We start from the raw sequence: 21,384 nt of genomic DNA on the forward strand, positions 1-21,384 counted from the left end.
CCACTGCAGAGCAAAATCACCTACATCCACCATGCAAATGAAAGAGGCTGTTGTGTTTTAACAAAACTTTATATATAAAACAACAGGGGAGTGGGTGGCTGTCAGTGTAGCTCAGTGGTAAAATACTTTGTTGAGGCTCTGGGTTTGATCCCCAGCTCACACAACACAGTGTAGCCACATTTTAAATACTGAACAGCAATTGATGAAATTAATTCTAATAATATATCTTATGTAATGTAATATATCTAAAATATTATTTCAATATGTAATCAATAGAAAAATTATTAAAATATTTTCCATTTTTTTATACTAAGTCTTTGAAATCTGGTACATGTTTCACACTTAGAACACATCTCAATTTGGATTGGCCATGTTTCAAGTGTTTGATAGCTTCATGGGGCTGGTGACTACCACACTGAACAGCACAGGCCTGGCAGAGATGTGAGAGTCCTGCCCGAGGTGGGGCAAGAGGAGAGAGCATGGAGCAGCCTGGCCTTGGCTGAAGGCAAGAATCAATGACCACCCAAATCCACCTTGGTTATTTGCTTGCTGGTTAATTTTGAGCATGATTCTTCCAGTGTGGCTCTTTTAGGCTCAAGGTATCAAATGACAGGATGTGAGGGCAATCTGGCTGCAACATCTGTTACCCCATTGTTCGCCAGGGTTGATTCCGCTGATCTGGCTGGCTAGGTGGGTGTTCCCTTCCTCTCTCACCGCTCTATGTGCATCCCTCCGAAAGCTGCGAGCTCAGTTGAAGAGGACAGAACGACCACCCCTGATAGAGGAAGACTGTTTCCTCGGTCAAGGATATACAAGTAGCTGCACTCCCCTGCTAGAACCTCCAAACAAGCTCTCAAGGTATGAAATGACATGTTGGCTCCAGCTCCCAGATTTCTGCCATCTCTGCAGTGTAGATTCCAGATTCAGGGTTGGCCAGATGGAGTCATCAAGTTGGTCTTTCTTTGTCCTAATCACCTTTAATAACATGATCATCTTGGAATGGATTGAGCTGAGGCTTCCTGTGTCAACCCCCACTGTCACCCTTCCAGGGGCCTTTGGAGGAAGTTTGTGTATTCCTGGTTGGTTGGGGAGTGAACATACAAGTAGGGGTAGGATAGAGGAGCTGCCCTCCCATGGAGGAAATATACCCATACACATGAACACATGTGTACACATGAGCCCACATATGCATATACATATGTACATAGCAGCAATACATTTTATAGGTACACACACATGCAAAAAATGAACACATGGGCACATACACATAGACACACATATACAGAGGTGACAGCTGTGATCTCCAGGCAAATCAGGAAGCAGGTAGTGGGAATAAAAATAGACTACCTGAGTCAGAGGATGAGTCAGAATGTTCTGGAGAGCCTCACATGGGAACAGCGGGAGGGGCTGATGATGGGGAAGGGAGCCAGACCCCCTAGGAGAAGGAGGGAAAAGGCATGAGTGGGGTCCACCAACTCACCAGCTTTTGTCCTGAAGGATAGCCTATGCCAGAGGGCACAAAGTGGAAAAGAATTAGGAAGAGGACACTTGTGCTCTGAGACATATGAACCTCCTACAGCTAGCTGCTATCCAAGGAGGCTTAGCCTCAGACCTTCTCTCTACACTAACTTAGCCTACTGAGAGTAGGGTGTTGACAACCCATGCTGAACTGGAGAAACTGAAGAAGAAGTAATGCTGGGTGTCCTATTTGGCCCAGGGTGGGACAAATGGGGTCAGCTTCCCATGCCACCATCTTGAAGTACCTGCATAGTGTATATCTGTGTGGATATGGCTCCTTTAAGCACATGGCCAGTGTGGTGATTTTCTATGCCACCACATGGGATTCTCAGAGCTCCAGAGAGATCCCCAAACCGTTAGATCCAGGTGGCAGATGTGGCAGAATCAGGTGGAAGACAGAATGAGGACATCCCTGGGAGGAGACAGAAACCAGGCAGGGAGGGGCTAGCCTAGGATAATCAGCATCAGGAGCCAGACTCAAGCCATGCAGGAGGAATGAAAACTGAGTATCTACACAAAATGCAGTGAGGCCTCTGGAATGGTACCCATACTGTAGTGCTGGGTTTAATGTACCTCCTGGCTGACACATTCAGAGCTTGGAACAGAAACTAGACTGTCCATAGTCAGTCAGGACTGATTCTAGGACCCAGGATAAGGGAAATCCTGAAATCAGAGTACAGATGACCCAGCCATGGGTAGAAGAATCTAAGTGAGTAGAAATGGCCCTGCCATATCATTCCTCATGTGCTAGTTCCACACTCAATGTGTTCACATCAACCTCAAGTGAACCTCAGTCTTAGTTTGAGCTCCCTTGAAACCATAACCTGAGACAAGGACTTTGGTGCAGGTAGCTGATGTGGGAAATGATCCAGGAAACAGGAAGGAGAAAGTAGGAAGAAAGAGATGAGAAAGGAGAAAAGACTAATATATAAAGGTCTTTACTATAGGTAAAGTGGGCCTGAGTGCACCAGGGCCTCCCTCTAGCAAGTGTACAGAGAGATAGCAGAATTTGCTATCTGAAAAGCAAGAGACTGGAGCTTCTATCCACCAGGTTCTATGGTATCATGGTTCAAGGTTACCCCCAAGAGAGTTAGCTTCCTGCCACTCATCCTCCCTATAGTTCTGGAGAAGCCATGAAGCAGAATGTGCAGAGATGTGGAGTGCATGGAGGTGGGAGTCAGGCAGTGTGGTACCCTCCAACCGCCGGGTACCACTGCTGCAGCTGGAACCATTAGTGGGCACCTGAACCCCACCCTGCTCCCTCCTATGGCTTCCTGCTGCACTTCAGTAAAATGTAAAATGTAATTGCATTGTCTGGCCCCTGCCAGCTTTTCCAACCTCATCTCCCTCTCCTCTTCCCATTACTTATCATGGTCATAGCTACATGTACTCATAAGCAACCATATTAGTTTTTTCTCCTGCCCAGAAATGACCACAACTCAAAGCATTTGCCCATGTTCATCTCTATGCATGAGACTCGGTGCCTCAGTTACAGGTCAATTCATTTTCATTCTCACTCTGGGCAAAAATACCTCTCCTTAGACAGTTCTCCCCTGACTGATCTACTGAAAGTCAAATTTCCTCTATGCTCTCATATCACAGTAGATTGTAAATGTTAACAACTAGTTCTTAAAGGAAAAAAGAAAGCTCTAATTTGTTGGGTTTGTCAGTTCTCCTGGTATAAATATTCCCATCTTGGCCAATGCCAAACTAGCAACATGAAGTCACTGAATGTAGAGCTGCAGAAAGAAGAACAGTAGCACATTACCATGTCATTTCCACCATACAAAGAGAATCAGAGCAAATAACTGCAAGAGCATAAATAGTAGTAAAATAATTAAGAAGTGATGTTTTTCTTTTGATTTTAATATACTTTACTTAATTATAAATTTATATAATTTAATTTTTCATAATGTCTATGTTTACCAACTGGCTTATAAAGCCCCTGAATATTTAATGCTTGTCTCTCCTGGGCTGACATGAGTTAGCCCCAAATCGTACCACCATGTTCTGTCCTTCTATGCTCCTTTTAAAATGTGTAATTATGTTTCCCCTTGCTTTATTGTTGCTAGCACTTTTTAATGTGGGTTCCACAATGGTAGAAACTATGACTGATTTATTTTCAAGTGTATCCTCAGAGCCCAGTACAAAGTTTAACCTGCAATAGGAATCCCATGAATATTTGTTGAATGAATGTACTGATGCATGAATGCATGAATGAAATGGATAAATGAGATCAATGAAAGTCATAGGGTTGGGCATCTCTGTTGAGAATTGAAAAGGGAACACTCACCTTGAATAATCCACTTCGAATCCCACAAGGCTTGCTAGGGGTGCTAGTGAGAAGGTGTGAGGACAGGTCTCAAGGGACTGGGACAGCCTGGAAACTCCAAGCTGGAGAGATCAGACAGTGGGAGGAGTGACAAACTTGCAGTCATTGCTGAAGGCTTTTGAGCTCTCAGGGTTGGCTTCTGCCAGGGCTTTATCCCCTCTGCACAGCTTAGTGGGCCCACTGATGTATGGGACTCTCAGATACAACCAGAGCCAAAAACGAGTGAGCTCTCTCACAGACTTCCATCCACAGACAAGTGGAGCACTAGACAAGTCACCTGGATTCAAAGGTTTGCCTTTGGTATATCTGAGATCCCAGCCACTTGTGACCCCCAGTAAAGCTGCATCCTACTCCAGCAAGGGGTGGCTAGGACCTGAAGGAAGAGCAAACCCATGCTCATTGGCTCTGTAATACATGTCCTACCTTCTGCCAGCCCCCTCTGGACTGGGAGCCTACTGCTCTAACCCACAGGAAATGCCTAGCTTCACCTGTCTCTCTGCAGTGCCCAGCACAGAGCCTGCCTGGGGAGATACAGAGTATGCTTGTGGTATGAACGAGCCAATGAGTAAGGCAGCTTCCCAGCACAGAAGATGTGAATCAGCAGCATTTCCCATTCAGGCCAGTCACAGGCCTGGCACTGAAAAGAGCACAGAGATGCCAGGACAATTCTGCCCATGATGCCACCCAGGGTAGTGGCCAGGAACCAAGCCCCAGAGTCAGCCAGACTGGAGCCACACCCAGCTCTGCCACTCTCTAGCCTGAGCCTTCATTTCCTTGTCTTTAAAATGTGTCTAAAACACTATAGCATTACCACACCAGGCAGCTGGGAGGGGTAAATGAAATGATGCAAGTAAGGGGCTTCCAAATTTTGTGAAACAACAAACAAACTCAAGAGATTCGTCTTTAACGTGTGAATACATAAATATTCATAGAAGGTTCTTTGAGCCAGGAACTGTCCCAAGGACTCAATATGAATTCATTTAATACCATACTTATACCAAGGTCTTAACACTACATTGTACTACTGACTCTTGATGTGTGTGTGGAGGGGGTCCCCCATTGGTATTTAGTTTGGATTTTTGCTACTACTATTATAGAATACATTTTTCCTTTCAGCCTCAATATTCTTCTCTGTAAAATGGGGCATTGTGTTAAGTGGTCTCCAATCCCATGTTTCCATTGCTATGAATCTCTTGTTTCCTGCCTCTTTGTTCATACCAGCAATCAGACCTTCCCACATCTTCAACCACACAGTGTATTCCTGCCACAGGGACCTGACCTAAGAGACTGTGCTAAGAAGCCTACTCCTATGCCCTGGCCCTCCACAGTCTCTTTTGCCAGGAGACTATGGAATGGTGGCCACCTAGCCCACATACATGGCTATGGACCCTACAGCCATTCTTATTCTTTCCTACAGTTTATGGTATTAACGCTGATCTCTCCTTCCCATTGGAGAGTGTCCCGGGAAATCAGCATTTTGAGATGCAAATCTCAGCACTGCCAACTCCATTCATTTTTCACCCTTTCTACTCTGTGCCAAAGGCTGTGCAATGCTTTGGGAACAAGGCAGGGAACAAGGTGGGAAGATTGCTGCCTTCATTGAGTCTAGTCTTTTAGGGGCAACAGAAAATAAACAAGTAAACAAATTAACAAGTTCCTTTCAGAAAGAATGGAGCTGTGAAGAGCTTAAAGTAGGCTAAGAAGACAAAATGTAGTTGAGAGAGTGAGTGGTCAGGGCAGGGCCTTGCTGTGGAATTCAGACAGAATGGTAACAAAGCCAACCATCAGATGAGAAGGACAGGGGTACAGGGCTCAACTGTTTAAAGGATTGGCCTGAGTGGCTGGAGTTCAGAGATCAGCAAAGCAAGGTAGGGCAGATCAGGAAGCACCTGGTAGGTTTCATAAGGAGTTTGGATTTTCTTCTAAGTGTGTGATGCGAAGGAACTGGAGAATTTTAGGAAGGCAATGATGGCCCCTTTAACTTTAAATCAACATTTTCTTTGCCTGTACGCAGGACCCTTGATATAACTTATGAGGCCTAATGCAAAATGAAAATGAAGGGCCCTTGTTTTAAAATTATTCAGAGTTTCTGAGGGTCTTTCTAGGCTAAAGGGACTTGGAGACTTGAGAGACTTTAAACACATGGCCAACTTTGCCTGTGGCATTTGTTGAATTTACAAGAGCAGGAGGCTAAAGGGGTATGCTGAAAACCTCCAAAAAGCAGAGCAGTTTGGGGGCAGTTTCATGGTGCTGAAGAAACAAAGATTAGAGGTAAAGATGTGCTGAAGGGGATGGCAGTGCCACAACTGGCTCTGTGATGAGTGTGCTAGAGAGATAAGGCCCAGAACAATGGTGAGCCAGAGGGAGATCAGACTGAGAAGAGCAGCTTCCATTCTGGGTCCTCAGGGGAAGAGGGGCTGAATCCTTCCTGGGAGAAGACACCATCATCTAAAGCTTCAACAAGTTGTAAAGCACCATGTTCCCTAGTCAAGGAAAAACAACTAGTCCTGTCAAAGGACAAGCCTGTTACAACCTGAAAACCAGAAAAAAAAAAAAAACGCATATAATAGAAAACATCTCAGATATTGAAGGAGTTGGGGTTAAAAACTTTTAAATAACTATAATTAATATTTTTAAAGGAGGAAAAGATGGAAAAAATAAATTTTTTTCAAAATGGTTGAGAATTTTATCATGAGACTATAGTGTAATTTCTTTAAGCAAATGGAAATTCCAGAACTGAAATTTAGAAAGAAATGTAGTTTACTTTGATTATTATGGAATAGCTGAATCTTTATAACATAGATTTTACACTATACTTGAAAAACAATTTCAAGATGGCCTGAGGCTTTTCTAAGCATGCAGTCCTGCCCAGGAAGCTAGCCCTGACCACAGAAAACTATGTTGGTATGGCATTAACAAAGCTTTCTTGAATTTGACAAATATGTTTTAAAGGCCTAAAATAAGTCAGGTCCTGGGAATATGAAAAAGTGAATGATCCGACTAAGAAAGCCATTTTGCCCTTAATTTATCCTTGTGTTTCTCTTTACACACTACAAGTTCAAAGGACAGTATCATCTTCACATATTTCTTATTGGTCATATCTATGAGGGTTCATATCTGCTATCCATTGAATAGACTTGATTCTTTGGTACTAATGGAAACAAATATTGCACATCTCCTTTGTGCCTAGGACATGCATTCATTATTTAACCTAATTCTGCCACCACTCCTCAAAAATAACCATGTAAAGAAGAAAAGTACAAGATGAGAAAACTAGCTCAAAAGAGAAGATTAACTTTTCCAGATTCATATTGTGTACTGATAATTGATAAAGATGAGATTTAAACTCATTTCTCCTTGAGTCCAGAGTCCTCTCTTTCTAGGTGCACAACCCTGCCTCACATGCACTGTCCATTCACAGGACTACTGTTCAAACTAAGGATTCAGATGTAACCTTCAGTAACTTGAGGGTAGACAATGTCTGCGTCTAAGGAGTGGGTGTGGTGGCACCCAGCTACTCAGGAGGCTAAGGCACAGGGATCACAAGTTGGAGCCCAGCCTGGACACTTTACCAGGGCCTTGTCTCAAAATTTTAAAAAAAAGAGAGGATGTAGCCCAATGGTGGAGCTCTTGCCTGGCATGTGTCAGGCCCTAGGTTCAACCCCCTGGTACCACAAATAATGATGATGTCTATGAGTGTCTACTATATACCAAGCCCTATACAGAGCTCTCCACGTAGATGTTCTCTTTCTTTCCTATTCCTTGTGTATATAGCACTATTCCTCCACTCTCCTAATAGGGAGGCTGAGATTCAGAAAAGTCAACTAACTTGCCTAACTTCTCCCAGCCACTAAATCGTGGAACTGGCGATCCAGCCCAGTTCAGTGGCACCAGAGTCTTGGTTCCTGCTTCTATTCCTGACTGCTACTTCCCTTCCACCAAGGCCATGCACAGGTCTTACTGCTATGCTAAGCTACTCATTTTCCTTTTGGAAAGGTCAGAGTATAGAAGTCCTGGGAGCCTAGCCCAGGGAGACAGTCTGAGGCTTTGACCTGGTGTCAACATCGGGACTGAAAGTTGCTTCATGCCTGGCCCAAGAGGAACAGGAAAGTCTGACTTCTCCCCTAAGCATGGGAAAGAGTTCCTTTTCTAAAAACAGCAAGGCCAGAACATGACTATGGCATATCAGGGCCCTTTTTGCCACAGTCTTTCCCTTTGCCTTGGCCTTTTGGCTAATAGTAAAGGCTATCTTGAAAGAGGAAGACTTGCTCACTCTTGGTTTTCTAACTAAGGATCTGAGAGACTTCCCTAAAGAAAAGCACCAGGCAGCAATGTTCTGGGGCCAGGCATGGCCCAGGAAGGCTGGGTCTGGTCTGAGTGAAGCCTTACAGGGACATCAAGTCTGAACTCAGCCTCCCTCTGGTACTGCCTAGAAGGAGACATCAACAATGCCTCCTCCTATAGCCCCTGCCCCCAACCACAGAAAACCTGAAAAGCCAGACAAAACAGCTCAGGTTTGGAGGCCTGTGCCAGTCTCTGTTCTGCTCTGAGATAGTGGACCCTGGAGCTGAGCATAGCTGTGTCTTGGAGAACTCATGAGGAATCCCACAGCAGCAGTTATTAGGTGTGGGACCTGGGCTAACCACTAACCACTTTGGGTCTGCTAATCCCTATTTTCATTTTCCTGATTTAAATTATATAATCTGTATTTAAAAACAGATACAAACAGGGAATTGGAATAGATACAAATGAGGCTATTTCTCAGTCTCGGGGAGAAGTGGAATGGCAGATAAAGGAAGTAGTAGACACCAAGCTCAAGGATGCAGAATTACTAAATATACAGACCCTGATGGATTTCTGAATCTAGAGTCTGACTTCCCTAAAAGAACTACCAGAATTTCTCCATTCTCACATTCTTAATGTTGATTTGTCTAACATCTCTAGTATGTCTACTTTGAGTCCTGAAAACTCCAAGAATGCCTACATACTGCTTTTATTATGAAACCTTCAGAATGCTCAGATCCAAACCCTTTCCTTTCAAAGCCCTGTTAAAGACTCTTCCATTTAAGAAGGCAAAGAAAAAATCCAAAGATAGTCAACTTTTATATTCTTTGTGAGGAATCTTTTCTTTCCTTCCTTGATGTTTATAATTATCAAAATTAATTATCCTTAGAATTGAAATTTTTGCTGGAATGTTTCAGGTGAGATTCTCTTCTAATTTTTCTTTTTACTTGGAATATTGTATGTCTTCATTTTGCAAGCTCATATATAATATATAAACACTTGGCGAATGTTAGGATCTTCTTTCAGGTATTTTTAAAAATTAACTTGTGAAATTCATTATCATGAAAACCATTATCAGAATATGATTAATGTCACAGCTAAAATGGATGTGAAGTCAGGCTGCTGACTTTTCATCCAGGCCAGGAGTCTTTCCCAGTAGGTAACCTTGGGCATGTTAACCAAGCTCTACGAGGTTCAGTTTCCTCATCTGTAAGATGAGAGTAGTAATGATGCCTACCTCATTGGATGATTATGAAGATTAGATGAGATAACACAATAACACATATAAGTTGCCTAATAAATTCAGCAAATTTGCAGCATACAATCAACATACAAAAATCTTCTGAATTTCTACAACTAATAATGAACATTCCAAAAAGGAAATGATGAAAACAATTCTATTTACAATGGCATCAACAAGAATAAAATATTTAAGAATTAATCAAGAAAATAAGAGCTTGTATACTAAAAAGCCCCAAAATGTTGCTGAAGGTAACTGAAGAACAAATGAAAAGACAGCTTGTGCTCATGTATTAAAAGACCAAAATAGTTAATACATCAAATGCTATTCAAAACAATCTACAGATTCAATGCAATCCCTATTAAAGTCCTAATGGCATTTTTGTTGAAAAAGAAAAGCCCATCCATGGAATCTTAAGGGGCCTTCAATAGCCAAAATAACCTTGAAAATGAAGAAAAAAGATGGAGGCCTCATATTTCTTGACTTCAAACTGGTATTAAAGCTACAATAATCAAAGCAGTGTGATACTTGCATAAAATTCAGACAAAAAGACCAATAAAATAAAATAAAGAGCTGTTGTGTGGTCAAATGATCTTCACCAAGGGTCCCAAGAACACTTATTGGGGAAAAAGATGGATATCTACATAGAAAAATAATGTTTGACACTTACCTTACATCATATATAAAAATTTACTAAAAATGGATCAAAGATCTAAAACTCCTTAAGAAAACAGGGAGAATCTTCCTAACATTGGATTTGGTAGTGAATTCTTGGATATAATACCAAAAGTGCAGGCAACACAAGCAAAACTAAATAAATAAACCTATATCAAAAAATTTTTGGTACATTTTAGGTATACAATATAATGACATTCATCATTGGAAATTGGCACCTTTACATAATCTCTCTTGGTTCTTATTTTCTCCCCCATTCCCCTGCCTTCCCTTCAACCCCTCTATCCCTCCCTATCTATAAAGACTTCGTTTCCATTTTTTCATTTTCTCATATTAATTCCATTCCAATCATTTCTTTCCCTGACCCCTCCCACTTCCCCTTCCTCTTTGCCCCTTCTCTTCCTATTTCACATTATCTATTCTGCCTTTTAGTCCTTATTTACACTTTCAGTTTCTCACACTAGAGAAACTATTCAGTATTTACATGTGTGTCCTATTTATTTCACTTAAGAGTATTGCCTCAATGTGCATCCATTTAGCTATGAATTTCTCTAATTTCTCATTTTTATGGCTGAGTATTACTCCATTTTATTTTTCTAAAAAACACATTTTCTTTATCCAGTCTCCAGTTGATGGGCAAGTGGGATGCTTCCAACTTTCAGCTATTACAAATTGTGCTGCTATGAACATGGGTACGCATATATCACTGTGGAATGATTCTTTTAATTCTTTTGTGAAGATATCCAGCAGGGGAAGAGCTTGGTCAAATGGGAGTTCCAGTCCCAGTGCTCTGAGGTATCTCCGTACTGATCTTCACAGTGGTTGCACCAGTCTACACTCCCACCAGCAATGGAGCAGTGTTCCTCTTTCCCCACAGCCCCGCCAGCATTTGTTATTGGTTGATTTCTTCATAGCATCCATGCTTTCTGGGATGAGGTGGAATCTCAGCATTGTTTTCATCTGCATCTCTCAAATGACCAGTGTTGTTGAACATTTTTTCATGTATTTATTTGCTATTTCTACTTCTTTGTCTGAGAAATGTCTGTTCATTTCAGGTGCCCATTTTTGCATCGGGTCTTTAAATTCGGGAGGTCTGATTTTTTTAAGTTCTTTATAGATTCTAGATAGTAGACCTTTGTCTGAGGAACAGCAGGTGAAAAATTTTTCCCACATTGTAGGTTGTCTTTCCACACTGTTGGTGGTTTCTCTTGCTGTGCAGAAGCTTTTTGATAAGAACAGATCCCCCTCTTATTAAAAAGCTTCTGCACTGCAAGAGAAACCACCAGCAGAGCTAAGAGACAATCTAATGGAAGTGAAAAATCAAATAAGCACTAATGCAGTCATACTGGGGGACTACAATACCCCACCATCACAAATAGATAGATCAACTAGACAAAAAAAATGAAATACTAGAATTCAATCGAACTCTTGAAAAAATGAACTTGACAGATGTTTACAGAGTGTTCCATCCCACAAAATCAGAATACACATTCTTTTCAGCTGCACATGGGTCATTCTCCAAAATAGACCACATACTCCCTCATAGAACATGTTTAACTAAATGCGAAGGAATTGAAGTTATCCCCTGTATATTATCAGACCATAGTACAGTGAAATTGGAGATCCACAGCAAAAGAAACAGCAAAAATTTCATAAACACATGGAAACTGAACAACACACTTCTAAATAACCAATGGGTCACAGAGGAAATTAAAGAAGAAATCAGACAGTTCCTACAATTAAATGACAAGGACAAAACAACATATTGGAATCTATGGGACACAGTGAAAGCAGTCTTACAAAGGAAATTCATAGCAGTAAATACTCATATTAGGAAAATAGATTGAGCCCAATTAAACAACCTGATGCTGAACCTCAAGCTTTTGGAAAATGAAGAGCAAGACAAACTCAAAGTTTATACAAGGGAGGAAATTATAAAGATTAAAACAGAAATCAATGCAATGGAGAGTAAGAGAATGATACAAAAACATCAATGAAGCCAAGAGTTGGTTCTGCAAAAGAATGAACAAAATTGACAAACCCTTAGCCAACCTTATCAGAAAAAGGAAAGAAAAAGCCCAAATCCATGCAATTAGGAATGAAAAGGGTGAAATTACAACAGACCCAGCAGAAATCCAGAGGATCATCACTATGCACTTCGAGAACCTATATGCCAATAAGATGGGAAACACAGAAGAAATGGACAGATGCCTAGATACACATGAATTAACAAAGTTGAACAAAGAAGACCTTAAAGTTCTAAGTGACCCAATATCAATCAATAAAATTAAAAACATAATTAAAAACTTAACCAACTAAGAAAAGCCCAGGTCCTGATGGCTTCACTGCTGAATTCTACAAGGCATTTAGACAGAAACTACTGCCACTACTGTTTAGACTCTTCAATGAAATTGAAAGGGAAGCAATACTCCCAAATTCATTCCTGGAAGCAAGCATCACCTTGATCCCCAAAGCAGAGAAAGACTCATAAGAAAAAGAGAACTATAGGCCAATCTCACTAATGAACATAGATGCAAAAATCCTTAATAAGATACTGTCAAATAGAATGCAGAAGACCATCAAGAAGATCATACACCCTGATCAAGTGGGATTCATCCCAGAGATGCAGGGATGGTTCAACATACACAAATCAGTGAATGTAATACACTATATCAATAGAGCCAAGGACAAGAACCATATGATCGTCTTAATAGATGCAGAAAAAGCATTTGACAAAATCTCTCCAAAAAATTGGAATAGATGGTCTCTACCACAATCTGATAAATCCATCTATGAAAAACCAACAGCCAATATCATACTAAATGCTCAAAAACTGAAATCTTTCACACTAAAATCAGGAACAAGACAAGGATGTCTGCTATAACCATTCTTGTTCAATATAGTTTTGGAAACATTACCCATGGCAGTTAGACAAGAGAAAGAAATAAAAGGAATAAAGATAGGAAATGAAGAAGTCAAATTGTCATTATTTGCAGATGACATGAAACTCTATATAGAAGACCCCAAGAGCTCCACCAAAAGTCTTCCAGACTTAATAACCAAATTCAGTCAAGTAGCTGGATAAAAAGTCAACACACAAAAATCAATAGCTTTCCTCTACATGAATGACAGACTCACTGAGAGAGAAATAGGGCAAACAATTCCTTTCACAATAGCATCCAAAAAACTGAAATACCTAGGAATCAATCTAACAAAAGAAATCAAAGACCTCTTCTTGGAAAACTGTAGTACTCTGAAAAGAGAGATTGAAGAGGATATATGAAAATGTAAAGACATTATGTTTCCTACCCTCCTGGGTAGGAAGAATCAACATAGTGAAAATGGCCATACCTCCAAAACTGCTATATAGATTCAATGCAATCCCAATTGAAATTCCAGCAGCATACTTCATGGACCTTGAGAAATCAATCCAAAAATTCATTTGGAATGAGGGATCTAGAATAGCAAAAGCAATTCTAGGCAAGAGAGACATGGCAGGGGGTATCACAATCCCCAACTTGAAACTATACTTGAAAGCCACCATGATAAAAACAGCATGGTACTGGAAAAGAAACAGACCTGAGGACCAGTGGAACAGATTAGAAGATGCAGAAACAACTCCAGACACACTCAGCCACCTCATCTTTGACAAAGCAGCCAAACATCCTCACTGGAGGAAAGATAGCCTCTTTAATAAATGGTGCTGGAAAAATTGGAATTCAACTTGCCAAAGATTGAAACTAGACCTATATCTCTCACTTTGCACTAAACTAAAATCAAAATGGATTAAAGTTCTAAATAATAAAACAGAAATGCTGAACTGGCTGGACCAAGGTTAGGTAGAACTCTTGAAGACATTGGTGTAGGAAAAGATTTTATGAACAAGCCTTCAGTTGCCCATGAACTAACACAAACAATCAACAAGTGGGATCTCTTCTAATTTTTATTTCTTAAATTCTTTTATTGGTACATTTTAGGTATACAATACTTTACATTTATCATTGGTTGCTTGTACCTGTACATGATGTATCTTGGTTCTTATTTTTTCCCCATTACTCATGGGCCCTTCCCCCCCTCCACCCTTCCCTATTTACATAGACTTCATTTCCATTTTTTCTTTTCTCATAATTTTTCCTTTCCCTTCTTTGCTTTCCCCTTCCCCTCCTACCACCCCTACCCTTTTGAGCATTTTCTTCCTATTTCAACTTATCAATTATTCATTTCAATCATTTTAATCCTCACACTTTCAGTTTCTCACACTAGAGAAAATATTTGGTATTTACATATGTGTGTCATATTTATTTCACTTAAGAGTATGGCCTCAATATGCATCCATTTAGCTGTGAATGTCTCTATTTTCTCATTCTTTATGGCTGAGTAGTACATCATTTTATAAAAAACATAAAATAAAATAAAAAACCACATCTTCTTTATCCAATTTCCAGTTGATGGGCACTTAGGCTGTTTCGAAGCTTTAGCTATTACAAACTGTGCCACTGTAAACATGGGTGCACATATATCGCTGTTGTATGAATCTTTTAATTCTTTAGGGAAGATACCCAGCAGGGGAATAGCTGGGTCAAATAGGACCTCTAGTCCTAGTTCTTTGAGGTATCTCCATACTGATTTCCACAGTGGTTGCATGAGTCTGCACTCCCACAAATAATGGAGAAGGGTTCCTTTCTCCCCATATCCCCACTAGCATTTGTTATTGGTTGATTTCTTGATAGCAGCTATTCTTTCTGGGGTGAGGTGGAATCTCAGTGTTGTTTTCATCTGCATCTCTCGAATGACCAGTGATGTTGAACATTTTTTCCTATGTTTATTTGCTGCTTTTACTTCTTTGTCTGGGAAATGTCTGTTTTTACTTCTTTGTCAGAGAAATGTCTGTTCATTTCAGATGCCCACTTTTGAGTTGGGTCTTTGAATTTGGGGGGTCTGATTTTTTTCAGTTCTTTTTTTATTATAGATAGTAGTCCTTTGTCTAAGGTATAGCTGCTAAAAATTTGTTTATATAGTTGGGCGCACTAGTGTTTGGTGCATATATGTTTATGATTGTCCTCTCATCCTCTTGGATTGTTCCCTTTACAGGGATGTAGTGTCCTTCTTTGTCTGTCTTAATCTGTGTTGGTTTGAAATCCACTTGATCTGAAAAGAGGATAGCTACTCCGGCTTTGTTTTGGGTTCCTGTCACATAGAGTATCGTTTTCCACCCTTTAACTTTGAGTCTATGAGTTTCTTTTTGAATTAAGTGTGTTTCTTGTATGCAGCATATTGTTGGATCTTGCTTCTTGACCCATTCTGCCAGTCTGTTTTTTTTGATGGGTAAATTGAGACCATTAACATTGATGGTTATAACTGAAATGTATTGACTTATCATTGCCATGACTTTTTCTGTTTATTGGATTCTCCCCCTTTGTGTTTAATTTCTTGTCATGCCTGACAGATTCATTCCACTGGGCTTCCTCGGGTTGTGATCCTCATTGTCTTTTCCTAGGATATATTCTAAAAATTTTTGGAGTGCTGGTTTGGTATTCATGAAGTTCCTAAGGTGCTCTTCATCCTGAAAGTATCTTATTTCTCCATCAATTTTGAAAGATAGCTTTGCAGGGTACATCAATCTGGGTTGGAAGCTGTTTTCCTTTAGGGCTTGAAACAGGTCACTCCAACCTCTTCTTGCCTTGAGAAGTCTGAAGTGATTCTGATGGGTTTTCCTTTGTATGTGATTTGTTTCTTTTCTCTAACTGCTTGTAGAATTTTGTTCTTCTGTTGGGTTTCTTTAATCCTTAACTATTATATGCCTATGTGTAGATTTTTTTTTATCAAGGCTAATTGGAGTCCTGTATGCCTCACTTACCTGTATGTCAAGTTCTTTTCCCCTGCTTGAAAAGTTTTCTGCCATCACTTCTGCAGTTTTTTTATGTCGTCTGCACTCTCTCCTGTTTCTTCATTGACTCTGATCAGTCTTATGTTATTCTTCTTTGCATTGTCTAGCAGCTATTGGATTGATTTATCATGGTCCCTTACAATTTTAAAGAAATTTTAAAGAAATTTTTCTTTTCCTGGTCACTAATTGCAATCTTATCTTCTATATCTGAAATTCTGTCCTCACATTGGCTCATTTTGCTGCACAGACTTTCAATGGAGTTTTTAATCTCCTCAAATCTATTTGCATCTGTTTTATGGACTCCATTTGTTTCCTATGTTGGGGTTTCATCATGTTCCTCTGCTCCTGTATTTTTTATCTGTGTCCTCTCTAGATTTATTAATGATGTCTTGCACTATGGGCACAATCTCTGCTGTTATCTGAGAAATTATTTCTGATTTCATTTTTTCCAGATCCTCTTTTGTTGCCAGTTCAGGGATTCCAGGTAGTTGAGTATCAGATTGTTCCATCTCGTTTTCCTTTGGGGTTGCTTTAGGTGATTTGGAAGTCTGGTTTTGAGACTTATTTACCTGTCTTCTCATTTCAATGGCGGCCAGTAAGCAAGATATGTGATGATGGCACCTGCATGGCTCACCTCGTCAGAGCTGGGGGGGCGGGGTATGGTTGCCCAGAAGGTTCACCTCCACTGCGCTGGGGGCACCTCTGCTCCTCTGCACTGGGGCCAGTGGTATGGCAACCTGGAAGGTTCACCTCCTCTGCAAAAACTATATCAAAATTAAAAGCTTCTGGATATCAAAAGGACAAAATTAGGAGCGAAGGATTTAGCTCAGTGGGTCCAGCACCTGCCTCACAAGCACAAGGTCCTGAGTTCAATCCCTGGTACCAGAAAAAGAGAAAAGAAAAAGAAAAAACTCAAAGTTTAAGGTGATGGGTGTGCAAATTTACCCTGATTAGATCATAACACAATGTATGAATTGCAATATCACATTGTACCTTATAAATACATTATAATTATTATATAACCAATCAAAATACTAAATATTTTAAATAGGTTTATATGTTGATGAAATATAAAAATCTTGCACACAGTTTTAAAAAGACACAATTAAAATAAAATGACAACCTACTAAGTGGGAGAAATTATTTGCAAATCTTATGTCTGATAAAGGATAAATAACAGAATAAAGAACTTGTACAACTCAACAAAAATAACCTAATTTAAAATGGCCAAAAGACTTACACGGTCATCTCTTGAAAGATAGTCATAAAAAAGGCCAACAAGCATATGAAGAAATGTTCAACACCACTAATCATTAGGAAAATGCAAATCAAAATTACAACATGATCTCACTTCACATATATTAGGATGACAGCAACAAAAAAAAGCAGAAATTATTGAGTCCTGGTAAGGATTTGGAGATATTAGAACCTTTGCACACTGTTGGTGGGAATGTAAAGTGGCATGACATATGAAAAGCTGCATGACTATTCCTCAAAAAATAAACAGAATTATCATCTGATCCAGTAATCCTACTTCTAGGTATATATTCAAAAGAATGGAAAGCAATATCCCAAAGAAATATTTGCACATCCATGTTCAAAATAGCATTATTCACAATAATGAGAAGTCTGAGTAACAAAGTGTCTATCAACAAATGACTGCATAAGCAAAATATAGTCTATACATAAAATGAGATATTTATTCAGCCTTAAAAAGGAAAGAAATTCTGACACACACTGCACTATGAATGATCCTAGAGGATATTATACTAAATGAAATAATCCAGTCATAATAAAACAAATACTGCATGATTCCACTTACATGAAGAAATATCAAGCAGTCAAATTGTAGAGACAAAAAATAGGATGGTGATTACCAGAGGCTGTGGGGAGGGGAGAGTGGGAAGTTGTTTAATGGGTATAGAGTTTCAGTTTTGCAAAATGACAAAGTTCTGGAGATCTGTTACACAACAGTGTGAACACACACACACACACAATTCCCTTTTTATTTCTGATTATATGTTCTTTAGATTCACTGCTGTGAGGAACCTAGCCTTCTGCTGCTGACAGACAAAAAGCAGACCATATAATGATGAAAACCACCCTCAGAATCCAGCGTAACATCATTTCCAGCAGCAACAGTAGGAAAAACAGAAGTATAAAATTAAATCTATCAGCCATGCCCAGAAGAGAGAAACAATAAAAAGATACCTATAATTGCTGAAGTATTGATTATTATATGCACAAAGTGTATCATAGAAGCATGAAGAGAGAGGTTAATAAGGAACATAGGCTGAAGGTGTCAGGAAAGAACTCCTGGAGGAGTTAACATAGACACTGGATCTTGAAGGGGGCATAGGAATTGGCAGAGAGAGAGAGAGAGAGGGACCAAGGGAGACAAAGAGGTCTGAATTATGTGGTGGGACAGGTTAAAGAACATTCTATCATTTACGTTATCACTTCATTAATTCAAGAAAGTCAGTGAATGTCAAATTAATGCAAAAGCTAGGATCTCATCTTTTGAAGTCCTAGTATACTGCCTAGAGGACTTAAGACCACTCTGGATACATGTGGATGGCAAAGGAACCCCTACTGAGTTGACTAATCCCAACTACACCTGCTTCAGCCTAATCTTACTTAGGAATTGGCTAGGGGTGTAGCTCAGCAGTGGAGCACATGATTAACATACATGAGCCTGAATGTCCCACCCCAGCACCAGAAGGGAAAGAAAAGATACTGGCCTTGCTCAGAAACTACTCTGCAGAACAGCCAGAGTATGGAAGGCCAGTTTAGCACGCCTGCCTTCATCCATACCTCTGAGCCATGGCTCCATACTGGCAGTAACAGAAGTTCCCAGAGGATCCAGGAATGACACAAAACTGTTTCTTTTAAAAAATGAAAAGCACCCAAGATCGAGTATGCAGAATGCTTGTGCAGCTATAATCTCAGCAAACATCTGCCACCTTTGTGTGGCAAACGCAATCTCTTTAGAATACTGCCTTTGATTTCAGGGAAAGACAAATCAGGACGCATGTTTTGTTCTGAATGTGTCTCATCACAGGAGGAAATTTTCAGCAGCTTGGAATTTTGAATGTATGAAAAATGGAGTTTTTTCAAACAAAGAGTTCACGATAAAGAATCAACAAGGTTCCTGAAAGAGATGAAACCAGTTCTCTATTCCTGTCCCTTTCCCCTCCCATGTATCATCTTTTTCTGGATTCCTTGAGCTGAGTTTCATCTATGAGAGTCATGTATATGGCCATTTTCAGATCCAAGGTAGCAGCCCTTCTGCCTCTGTAGGAGAGATTAAGGCTGCCAGTGGCCTGAGTCACCACTCTACACAGAGAGAGCTGCAGAATTAGCCACTGACTCTTCTCTCCTGGTGTGTGGCACTCACCAGATATGTTTACAAAGCATAAGAATGGAGAGGTTTGCCCTTCTGGGGAGTGTGCCTGAGATGAACCCCTCGCCTTCTCAGCCCAGCAATAAGGTGATCAACTGTCCTAGCTTTCCTGGGATGTGAGACTTTTAGGAGAGTCCCAAGCAAACCAGAACTGTTGGTCATCCTGTGTCTTCCAGATCTAGCACAGCCTCATTATGGTAGGAATACGGACTGAAGTCATCAAAGGTTGGAATGTATTCTCTGGAAACATATACAGACTGATTCATTAAACACAATATTCTTAGAACTTCATGAGATCATTAATCAAGAGGCTTCTGATTCTAATTTAGTCCTCCATCAGCACTGTGGGGTCCAGTAAAACTTATATAATAGGGTGATGGCAGGCAATGTCACCTAAATTGAATTCAGCTTCACATCTATTTCGTAAATATCTCCATCACTTCACTTTTTCTCTCTAACAGGCAACCCATAAACTTAGTAGCTTAAAACAACTGTAATTTGCTTAGCTCATGATCCTTTGGACCAACAGTTTGGGCCAGGTTCCGGTAATCAGTGCTTAGCTATGCTCAGGCATAGCATTTGGGGCAGCTGCTTGGTCAGCTGGGGCCTAGCCAGTGGAAGATGGGCTTGGCTGAAAGAGCTTGTTTTGCCTCCACATGGCCTCACATCATCCAGCACTCTATTCGTTCACATAAGAGCTGTTCACAAGAAGCCACAGTGTCTCAGAGCACCAGGCCTCTTAAGGCCGAGACTCAAAAACTGGTATAACATTATTTCCACAACATTATGTTGGCCAGAAAGCTGATCACAGGGCCAGACCAGATTTATGGGATGGGAAACTAGACTTCATCTTTTGATACCAGGAGCTTCAAAGATATAGTTCAAATGTGCAAAGATACAGGAGAGGATGGAGAACTGAAGCAACTTTTTGCAATTTACAATTTCTTCCAATTTATTTCATAAACCACATAAGCAAGATATTTTCATAGCTATAACAATCTGCTGTCACATTGCTATCCTTCCAATCATTCAAGACAGAAATCTTGGAGTTTTCCCTACCCCCCTCTTTCCTCTCCCTCCACATCCAATTAGCCACCAGAACATGCCACCTCTACCATCTAAATATATACCATGTTGTTTCCCGTCCCTCCGTAGCCACTCCTGGACCTAAGTCTGGGGACTGATAGCTGCAGCCTAGGACTATGGCGTTAGTCTCCTAATCATGTTCCTTGCCTCCAGCCTCATTGTCTCCAATCCACTCTCTTCCCTATAGCCAAGGTATCTTTCTAAAGCTTACATTTGAGCGTGTCCCTCCTTTGTGCTACTGAATAGCCTTCATTAGCCCTTTGCTTGCTGGCCAATCCTATCTACCAAAGCCTCTCTCTTCTCATCTCCTGACAATACCCCTACCATGTCAAATGTATTCTGGGAACAATAAACTATTTGGCTTTTTCTAAACATGTCATACTTTTTTATCCTTTCAAAAATGCAGTTCAACCTTCTGTGAATATTTCCCAATACCTAGATATCTTGGATCTTAGCAGTTAGACTTAGACTCACCTGAATGTCTGGAGTAATGTCCATTTGTCCATCCTGTTTCCATGATTGAATCTCCCCAAAGATAATGCAAATCATTCATTAGTCAATAATCTAATTGATGAAAACAACAACAATGAAATTAACTAATAAGAGAAATCAAACTTATAGCTTGAATAATAAAAAGATATACTCTATCCACACTTCTTAGGTTTTGAAAATAGCTATAATGGTAGCTAGGGTAAGCAATGGATGGCAGAATTAATTAAAGAGTCCTTCTAGACTTGTGGTATGTGTCACCCAGCTAAGCCCACAAAAGAGAAGCTTGAAAGCTAGTGATCACCATCATCATTGTGGCCTCAGCCTCAATCCCCTTCCCATGGGGACAATCAACTGCAATACCTTCCCCACTAAACTCCTTCTCTTTGTCTTCCAACCATCTGCTCTCCACATAGCAGCCAGAGGTATCTTTTGAGGTAACAAATCAGTCAAATCAGTCTAATCAGCTC

At 40.3% G+C, this 21,384-nt stretch overlaps 1 long non-coding RNA gene across 4 annotated transcripts in view; it reads right to left on the reverse strand.

Annotated features, from left to right (window-relative positions):
* Positions 1–21,384, reverse strand: part of LOC110347355 (uncharacterized) — a 103,571-nt gene that overhangs the window by 20,104 nt on the left and 62,083 nt on the right. For 3 of the 4 annotated variants that reach the window (XR_015442037.1, XR_015442039.1, XR_002391934.2), the window contains one exon: positions 17,025–20,989. This is a non-coding gene — a long non-coding RNA (uncharacterized LOC110347355). Of the gene's footprint in view, positions 1–17,024; positions 20,990–21,384 lie in introns of those variants that run through there. The other variant, XR_015442038.1, reaches the window with a different exon arrangement.

This window comes from Heterocephalus glaber, unplaced genomic scaffold, assembly GCF_053883595.1.
Source record: "Heterocephalus glaber isolate CG9 unplaced genomic scaffold, H.glaber_assembly_v1.0 deba00001532, whole genome shotgun sequence".
Classification (NCBI taxonomy): Eukaryota; Metazoa; Chordata; class Mammalia; order Rodentia; family Bathyergidae; genus Heterocephalus; species Heterocephalus glaber.